Source organism: Oncorhynchus gorbuscha, linkage group LG13 (genome assembly GCF_021184085.1).
Source record: "Oncorhynchus gorbuscha isolate QuinsamMale2020 ecotype Even-year linkage group LG13, OgorEven_v1.0, whole genome shotgun sequence".
NCBI classification, from domain to species: Eukaryota; Metazoa; Chordata; class Actinopteri; order Salmoniformes; family Salmonidae; genus Oncorhynchus; species Oncorhynchus gorbuscha.
Window position 1 is genome coordinate 92700661 of NC_060185.1, and position 10553 is coordinate 92711213.

The following is a 10553-nucleotide window of genomic DNA, read 5'->3' on the forward strand; positions in this document are numbered from 1 at the left end:
ACACGCAGCATCTGATGAAGGCAAAAAACACGACAGGACAGGGCGAAACACAATCACAGCACGGTGAATTCTAAACAAGGAACCGACAGGACAGGAACGGAACACAAAGGAATAAATAGGGACTCCAATCAGGGGAAAGGATCGGGAACAGGTGTGGGAAGACTAAATGATGATTAGGGGAATAGGAACAGCTGGGAGCAGGAACGGAACGATAGAGAGAAGAGAGAGCGAGAGAGTGAGAGAGGGAGGGGGAGAGAGGGATAGAAAGAGGGAAAGAACCTAATAAGACCAGCAGAGGGAAACGAATAGAATGGGGAGCACAGGGACGAGACATGATAATAAATGACAAACATGACAGTACCCCCCCACTCACCGAGCGCCTCCTGGCGCACTCGAGGAGGAATCCTGGCGGCAACGGAGGAAATCATCGATGAGTGAACGGTCCAGCACGTCCCGAGACGGAACCCAACTCCTCTCCTCAGGACCGTAACCCTCCCAATCCACTAAGTATTGGTGACCCCGTCCCCGAGAACGCATGTCCATGATCTTATGTACCTTGTAAATAGGTGCGCTCTCGACAAGGACGGGAGGGGGGAGGGAAGACGAACGGGGTGCGAAGAAAGGGCTTAACACAGGAGACATGGAAGACAGGATGGACGCGACGAAGATGTCGCGGAAGAAGCAGTCGCACAGCGACAGGATTGACGACCTGGGAGACACGGAACGGACCAATGAACCGCGGAGTCAACTTACGAGAAGCTGTCGTAAGAGGAAGGTTGCGAGTGGAAAGCCACACTCTCTGGCCGCAACAATACCTTGGACTCTTAATCCTGCGTTTATTGGCGGCTCTCACCGTCTGTGCCCTGTAACGGCAAAGTAGACCTCACCCTCCTCCAGGTGCGCTCACAACGTTGGACAAATGAGCGGAGGGAACGCTGGACTCGGCAAGCTGGGATGAGAACAGAGGAGGCTGGTAACCCAGACTACTCTGAAACGGAGATAACCCGGTAGCAGACGAAGGAAGCGAATTGTGAGCGTATTCTGCCCAGGGGAGCTGTTCTGCCCAAGACGCAGGGTTTCTGAAAGAAAGGCTGCGTAGTATGCGACCAATCGTCTGATTGGCCCCTCTGCTTGACCGTTAGACTGGGGATGAAACCCGGAAGAGAGACTGACGGACGCACCAATCAAACGACAGAACTCCCTCCAAAACTGTGACGTGAATTGCGGGCCTCTGTCTGAAACGGCGTCTAACGGGAGGCCATGAATTCTGAATACATTCTCAATAATGATTTGTGCCGTCTCCTTAGCGGAAGGAAGTTTAGCGAGGGGAATGAAATGTGCCGCCTTAGAGAACCTATCGACAACCGTAAGAATCACAGTCTTCCCCGCAGACAAAGGCAGACCGGTAATGAAGTCTAAGGTGATGTGAGACCATGGTCGAGAAGGAATGGGGAGCGGTCTGAGACGACCGGCAGGAGGAGAGTTACCCGACTTAGTCTGCGCGCAGTCCGAACAAGCAGCCACGAAACGGGCGCGTGTCACGCTCCTGAGTCGGCCACCAAAAGCGCTGGCGAATAGACGCAAGAGTGCCTCGAACACCGGGATGACCAGCTAACTTGGCAGAGTGAGCCCACTGAAGAACAGCCAGACGAGTGGAAACAGGAACGAAAAGGAGGTTACTAGGACAAGCGCGGCGACGCAGTGTGCGTGAGTGCTTGCTTAACCTGTCTTTCAATTCCCCAGACTGTTAACCCGACAACACTAAGGAAGAATCCCCTCGGGATCAGTAGAAGCCACAGAAGAACTAAACAGACGGGATAAGGCATCAGGCTTGGTGTTCTTGCTACCCGGACGGTAAGAAATCACAAACTCGAAACGAAATAAAAACAACGCCCAACGAGCTTGACGGGCATTAAGTCGTTTGGCAGAACGGATGTACTCAAGGTTCTTATGGTCTGTCCAAACGACAAAAGGGACGGTCGCCCTCCAACCACTGTCGCCATTCGCCTAGGGCTGCGGATGGCAGCAGTTCACGGTTACCCACATCATAGTTGCGCTCAGATGGCTACAGGCGATGAGAAAAATAAGCGCAAGGATGAACCTTATCGTCAGACTGGAAGCGCTGGGATAGAATGGCTCCCACGCCTACCTCTGAAGCGTCAACCTCGACAATGAATTGTCTAGTGACGTCAGGAGTAACGAGGATAGGAGCGGACGTAAAACGTTCTTTTAGAAGATCAAAAGCTCCCTGGGCGGAACCGACCACTTAAAACACGTCTTGACAGAAGTAAGAGCTGTGAGAGGGGCAGCAACTTGACCGAAATTACGAATGAAACGCCGATAGAAATTAGCGAAACCTAAAAAGCGCTGCAACTCGACACGTGACCTTGAACGGGCCAATCACTGACAGCTTGGACCTTAGCGGAATCCATCTGAATGCCTTCAGCGGAAATAACGGAACCGAGAAAAGTAACGGAGGAGACATGAAAAGAGCACTTCTCAGCCTTTACGTAGAGACAATTCTCTAAAAGGCGCTGTAGAACACGCGAACGTGCTGAACATGAATCTCGAGTGACGGAGAAAAAATCAGGATATCGTCAAGATAGACAAAAACAAAGATGTTCAGCATGTCTCTCAGAACATCATTAACTAATGCCTGAAAAACAGCTGGCGCATTGGCGAGACCGAACGGCAGAATGGACTCAAAATGCCCTAACGGAGTGTTAAACGCCGTTTCCACTCGTCCCCCCTCTCTGATGCGCACGAGATGGTAAGCGTTACGAAGGTCCAACTTAGTAAAGCACCTGGCTCCCTGCAGAATCTCGAAGGCTGATGACATAGGGGAAGCGGATAACGATTCTTAACCGTTATGTCATTCAGCCCTCGATAATCCACGCAGGGGCGCAGAGTACCGTCCTTCTTCTTAACAAAAAAGAACCCCGCCCCGGCCGGAGAGGAAGAAGGCACTATGGTACCGGCGTCAAGAGACACAGACAAATAATCCTTTACGTTCGGGAGCCGACAGAGAGTATAGTCTACCTCGAGGAGGAGTGGTCCCCGGAAGGAGATCAATACTACAATCATACGACCGGTGAGGAGGAAGGGAGTTGGCTCGGGACCGACTGAAGACCGTGCGCAGATCATGATATTCCTCCGGCACTCCTGTCAAATCGCCAGGTTCCTCCTGAGAAGTAGGGACAGAAGAAACGGGAGGGATGGCAGACATTAAACACTTCACATGACAAGAAACGTTCCAGGATAGGATAGAATTACTAGACCAATTAATAGAAGGATTATGACATACTAGCCAGGGATGACCCAAAACAACAGGTGTAAACGGTGAACGGAAAATCAAAAAGAAATAGTCTCACTGTGGTTACCAGATACTGTGAGGGTTAAAGGTAGTGTCTCAAATCTGATACTGGGAAGATGACTACCATCTAAGGCGAACATGGGCGTAGGCTTTCTAACTCTCTGAAAGGAATGTCATGTTTCCGAACCCATGCTTCGTCCATGAAACAACCCTCAGCCCCAGAGTCTATCAAGGCACTACATGTAGCACCGAACCGGTCCAGCGTAGATGGACCGACAAAGTAGTACAGGATTTTGATGGAGAGACTTGAGTAGTTGCGCTCACCTGTAGCCCTCCGCTACAGATGAGCTCTGGCTTTTACTGGACATGAATTAACAAAATGTCCAGCAACTCCGCAATAGAGGCACAGGCGGTTGGTGATCCTCCGTTCCCTCTCCTTAGTCGAGATGCGAATCCCTCCCAGCTGCATGGGCTCAGTCTCAAAGCCAGAGGAGGGAGATGGTTGCGATGCGGAGCAGGGAAACACCGTTGATGCGAGCTCTCTTCCACGAGCCCGGTGACGAAGATCTACCCGTCGTTCTATGCGGATGGCGAGAGCAATCAAAGAGTCCACATCTGAAGGAACCTCCCGGGAGAGAATCTCATCCTTAACCACTGCGTGGAGTCCCTCCAGAAAACGAGCGAGCAGCGCCGGCTCGTTCCACTCACTAGAGGCAGCAAGAGTGCGAAACTCAATAGAATAATCCGTTATGGACCGTTCACCTTGGCATAAGGAAGCCAGGGCCCTAGAAGCCTCCCTACCAAAAACTGAACGGTCAAAAACCCGAATCATCTCCTCTTTAAAGTTCTGGAACTTGTTAGAGCAATCAGCCCTTGCCTCCCAGATAGCTGTGCCCCATTCTCGAGCCCGGCCAGTAAGGAGTGAAATGACGTAAGCAACCCGAGCTCTCTCTAGAGTATGTGTTGGGTTGAGAGAGAACACAATCTCACACTGCGTGAGAAAGGAGCGGCACTCAGTGGGCTGCCCGGAGTAGCAAGGTGGGTTATTAACCCTAGGTTCTGGAGGCTCGGCAGGCCAGGAAGTAACAGGTGGCACGAGACGTAGACTCTGGAACTGTCCAGAGAGGTCGGAAACCTGAGCGGCCAGGTTCTCCACGGCATGGCGAGCAGCAGACAATTCCTGCTCGTGTCTGCCGAGCATGGCTCCTTGGATCTCGACGGCAGTGTAACGAGCGTCTGAAGTCGCTGGGTCCATTCCTTAGTCGGTTCCTTCTGTCATGCAGGTGAAAGAGGACCCAAAAGTGACTTAACAGAAACAGAGTTTATTCAAGTCCAAACAGGGAATAACAGAAATCCTCTAGTCTGTAGAGGGGAATAACAGGAGAAGCGGCCACAGACTGCAGGTCGCCGGGTAGGCGCAGGCCGTAGTTGACAGAGACACCTGCTCACACGCAGCATCTGATGAAGGCAAAAAACACGACAGGACAGGGCGAAACACAATCACAGCACGGTGAATTCTAAACAAGGAACCGACAGGACAGGAACGGAACACAAAGGAATAAATAGGGACTCCAATCAGGGGAAAGGATCGGGAACAGGTGTGGGAAGACTAAATGATGATTAGGGGAATAGGAACAGCTGGGAGCAGGAACGGAACGATAGAGAGAAGAGAGAGCGAGAGAGTGAGAGAGGGAGGGGGAGAGAGAGGGATAGAAAGAGGGAAAGAACCTAATAAGACCAGCAGAGGGAAACGAATAGAATGGGGAGCACAGGGACGAGACATGATAATAAATGACAAACATGACAATACTAGATCGTATTTGCATAGTATACTGATAGTATTTTTATAGTATACTAGATAGTATTTGCATAGTATACTAGATAGTATTTGCATAGTATACTAGATAGTATTTGCATAGTATACTAGATAGTATTTTTATAGTAGAAGTTGTAATATCTTACAGTATGTTGTTCTTGTCTTTTACTTTTCTGTATTTTGTCATGTATTTGTATGTTTTATGTAGTCCCAGGAAGAATAGCTGCTGCATGTGCAGTAGGAAATGGGGATCCTAATAAACTAGGCTAAACTAAACTAGACAACCCGCTCAGCACTGTATCTGCTAATAAACTAGGCTAAACTAAACTAGACAACCCGCTCAGCACTGTATCTGCTAATAAACTAGGCTAAACTAAACTAGACAACCCGCTCAGCACTGTATCTGCGAGCTGTTGGCTAGAGAGCAGATGCCATGATCAGAGTAGATACAACACAACAGTTATTTGTGACTAAACTATCAGGTAGAGTTGAAAATGCAATGGAAACAAATCGAACTTTGGATTTTGTTTCGGTACATGCTAAATTTAAGCGAAGAAGTACAATGTATTGGTACTACCTCTTCACGCACAGATTTTATCCACCGTAAGTACATTTTCTGAAAATAGAATATAGAATTATAGAATATTATAGAATATTCGCATGAAAATCTGTCACCGATTGGATGGAAACCTAGCTATAGATGTCCGTCTATAAGTGATTGCTACCAACTTTATTCAACTAATTTTTTCTTTCTCAGATAATAATTTTGAGAATGAAGGTGTATATAGTCATCTGAGGCTCACACACAGCTAGTTATCTGTACTGCAGGCAGGCAGCTGGGTTGCTTGTTTTGCATGTTATTTTGGCATTACAGTTTTTCTCAATTGCTAAAACACAATTTCTGAAACCTTGCTCCATTTCCTGAAAACATTAAACACAAAACCTAATCTTCAAGCACTATTTACATAACCTCTGACTCCTCTCGCAAAAATCAAACATTCGCCTCAAAACAGTTTTACCTGTGTTCAAAATCAAACACTGCTCTCAAATCATAAACAAAGTGATCAAAATGATATACACTCTCAAGCAGTCAGTAAACAATACACTAAAAAATAGAAAACACATTGTTCAAAACATACAATTCTCAGGGAGAAGTACATTTTTAATCTAAAAAAATATTCATATTTTTCCGTCATTGTCTTTTGATGAACGAGAACATGTTCTTTCATAGTAGCTGAAAATTGATCCGAAATTACTACTCTGCTTTGCTCTTTGCAATTTAGTTTTTTGTTCTTCCTCCTCCTTGTACCCCTATTTTTACAGTACTATACCCTGCATCTCACAAACTTGTCCTTTGTCTCTGTGATACTGTAATTCTTGTTCTTTGTTGATATGAACCTGCAACCAGTCAAGATCTATTGAGCAGTCAGTACTGTTAATAAATGGAAAGCACAATGTTCAGGGCCATACAATTTGTCCATTGTACAGTATACAGCCTACAATGCACTGTACTACAGTATACAATACTACAAGGGACAAAATCAAAGGAGTAAACATGTGGCTGGGAGCACTTTGTCGACATCACAAGCAGTATTGTCCCTCCTGAGGCAACGGGGGCAGCAGCCTCTTGTGTGCCGTGTCCAGCCCTGACAAGATTCTTCACCTATATCACCACAGGCTAAATCCATGGCTTGCAGCAGATTTACTTTGGTGTAGGGTTGTCTATCATACATTTTCCATCTCCAAGAGGAGAAAAACTCCTCAATCGGATTCAGGAAAGGCGAGTATGGAGGGAGGTACAAGTTCATAAACTGGCCCATTGATGTTAAACCATTTCCTTACCTGAGCAGCTCGGTGGAAAGTGCCATTGTCCCACACTATCACATAGGTGGGAATGGGATTCTCATTTAGCTCTTGACCCTGCTGCTCTTGAACCTGCTGCTCAAATAAAATATCTCTTAGATTTGCAATAAATCTTAGAAGGTGCTGGGTGTTATATGGCCCGAGTGTAACATGGTGATGTAGAACACCATGGTTGCTGATAGCAGCACAGATTGTGACATTGCCACCTCGTTGACCAGGGACTTCAACAATGACCCGTTGTCCAATCACAGCCTCTCCTTCTCCTCATTGTTAGATTGAAGCCTGCTTCATCAACAGAGGTGAACTCATGGGGTCTGTCCAAGGATTCCAAGTCAAATATTGTCTGTGTAGAAATACAATATACTGTATGTAGGATTTTGTAAGTCGTACAGAGACAGTGCTATACTGTAGAGTACAATTAGGCTTCTGATTCACATACATTGTATGTACTGAAGAGTAATGTCATTCACATGGTATGTGTTAGTACTATAGACAATCTGGATTATAGTAAATGTTTCTGAATGTTGTTGTGGAAATAATCAGAATTGGTTGGTAACATGGTACGATGTTTTATATTCATCATATGTTTGTAAGTTACTTCTCATCAGAATTGTATTTTTGTATAATACTGTGGCGGGGTTGCAGTTATCTGTTCTATGTCAGGACTAAGTTGCTTAGGCTGCAGAGAGGGGAGAGGTCAAAGTGTCATCATGTGTAAGCATATCTTTTGCTCCACTGTGTGTGTGCCAGTTATTCCCTACTTTTCTCATCAGGGAAAAGGAGGATGGCAGTGTCTGGAATCATTCTCATGCTCCCTTTTATCTTAACCTATAGCCTCACTCTCCTCTCCGTGAGTTTGTCCAGTATTGGTTGTATTTAGAATTGGTTGTATCTAAATGACAATTTGATATATGCCTGTTGATGTGGAGGATTGGTTTATGGTTCTGGCGTTTAAGTAAGGAGACAAAGCTGAACGATTTATTATGTCTATGCTGTCTGACTATGTGTGTTCTTTGCTATTAAAGGATCACAGTTGCAATGCAGAAGGGGCTCTCAGAGAATTCACTGAGAGACACTGAATTACCTGAGAGTCACAGGATTGTGATAGAGCTCATATAATTAAAGATGGACTTTGATAACTAACTCTGACTTGTGTGTGTGGTTTGCTCCCATGATTTGGTAAATAGAGGAAATTTCCATGACAATGTACACTTACTTGCACATACTGAGCTCCCAGTTCTTTCACCCTTGGTGAGTTGCGCTCAAAAGGTACTCTGTATACTTGTTTCATTCGCATCCGGTTACGATGGAGGACACGGTCAATAGTGTAAATGCTCCCACTGTCGATTCCCTGGAAGTGTGTGTTGTCTTGAATCACTCGTTCCTGGATTTCTCTGAGTCGTATTGCATTATCTTGAAGGACCAGGCCAACTATAACGGCCTCTTGCTCCCGAGTGAATATAGCTGTCCTTCCACCTGCATGTGGCAGCCTTGCAATTCTACAAAATGTAGTTGTGCAGTTACAAAACATATTCATGCAGTACAATACATACAGTGACTAACTTTACAAATGTCTACTGAAACAGCTGCATATAGTGTAGTACAGTAAATTTGCAATTACAAAAATACACTAGTATACTGTACCTGTTCTCTTCTCTGAATGTCCTTACTATGGTGGACACAGAAAATCGGCTCAAATTGGGTTGCACTCTAAGTCCTGCTTCCCTCATTGTCAGCCCATGGACAAGAACATAGTCTATAACTGTTGGTGGAATTTCATCAGATATTTCCACTCTTTGTCTTCCTCTTCCTCTTCGTCCTCCTCTTCCTCTTTCTTGCCCTCCTCCTCCTCCTCTTCCTCCTCGTCGCCTACCTCGCATACGCACTCGTCCTCTCACATTGTTTCTTCTATCCATTCTCAGACTTTCTCAACAACCTGTTTGCTCTCTGAACTGGCTTATATTGGTTGTGTCGCATCATTTGAAACAGGTTAAATCCATTTTGAGTGGTTGTGTTCAATCAATGACATGTGTTCTCTATTTGTATTTGATTGTTGCCACTTGTGTTTACCAGTATGGATTACATGTGCATTAGAGTGCAGAATGTGTTTTGAGATTGAGAATGTGTTTAGAGTTTTGCTGAAAAGTCTGCAAATTGTGTTTTACCATGTGAAATGGTTTAAGGTATTGACAACAGACTGCATAATTAGCTAAATGAGTCCAGGCAACTGAGAACTTTGTTCAGCCAATGGGGTTTAGTGTTTTAGAAATTGAGAAAAACTGTAATACGTGTCACATATCAGTTTGCAAACAATGTAAAAAAATATATATATATATTTATGTTTTTGCCCCACCAAGATTTACATTCTAAAATCACCACTGTCTACACTAGATTCAATCTTCCAGCCCTTCTGTATAACTAAATCTGTGACGACTTGTTGGTTCAGATACAGGCTGTGTACTAAATGGCCCCCTATTTTCTATAGTGCACTAGTTTTGACCAGAACCCGCATAGGGAATAGGGGGCCATTTCAGACACAGCAGCCTGTACAGACAGTACTGCTGCCACGTCTACAGGGAACCGTGAGACTCAGTTCAACTCTGTATAATTACACCTCCTCCTTCTTCGTGCATTGGGCCTGGGGTTTAAGAATCCGTTCCGGCCAGAATGGAAAATGCCACGTTGCATTGCAGCTATTTTCCCCTTGTCTGATCCAGATGTTGTTCTCCGTCCACACGGGTCCTGACTGGGAAACAGACATTAGTAATCCACCACAGAGAGGCACCATCCGATATACATATATATGTGTATCTCAACTCAGTGTTTCTCAACTCCAGTCCTCCAGTACCCCCCCAACAGTACACGTTTCTATTGCAACCCCGGACACACCTGATTCAACTTGCAACTAATCATCAAGCCCTGAATTAGTTCAATCAGGTGAGTCTGTCCAGGGCTACAACAAAAATGTGGACTGTTGAGGGTCCTGGAGGACTGGAGATGGGAAACACTCCTGTAACCCACTTCACAAACATGTGGGCTGTTGAGGGTCCTGGAGGACTGGAGATGGGAAACACTCCTGTAACCCACTTCACAAAAATGTGGGCTGTTGAGGGTACTGGAGGACTGGAGATGGGAAACACTCCTGTAACCCACTTCACAAACATGTGGGCTGTTGAGGGTACTGGAGGACTGGAGATGGGAAACACTCCTGTAACCCACTTCACAAACATGTGGGCTGTTGAGGGTACTGGAGGACTGGAGATGGGAAACACTCCTGTAACCCACTTCACAAAAATGTGGGCTGTTGAGGGTACTGGAGGACTGGAGATGGGAAACACTCCTGTAACCCACTTCACAAAAATGTAATTTGAGATTGATTATTTCTGTCTGATGGTTCAACGTTGCACCAGTCACTGACTCCCCCCAATGATAGAGAAATTGTGGCAGCAGGCCAATAAGACGACTGATCTCCACGTTGCCTCTCAATTTGTTCCCTTGATGTTTATGAGAAACATTTGAAACAACGTTTTAAACTTATACAAACAATAGTATGAATCGATA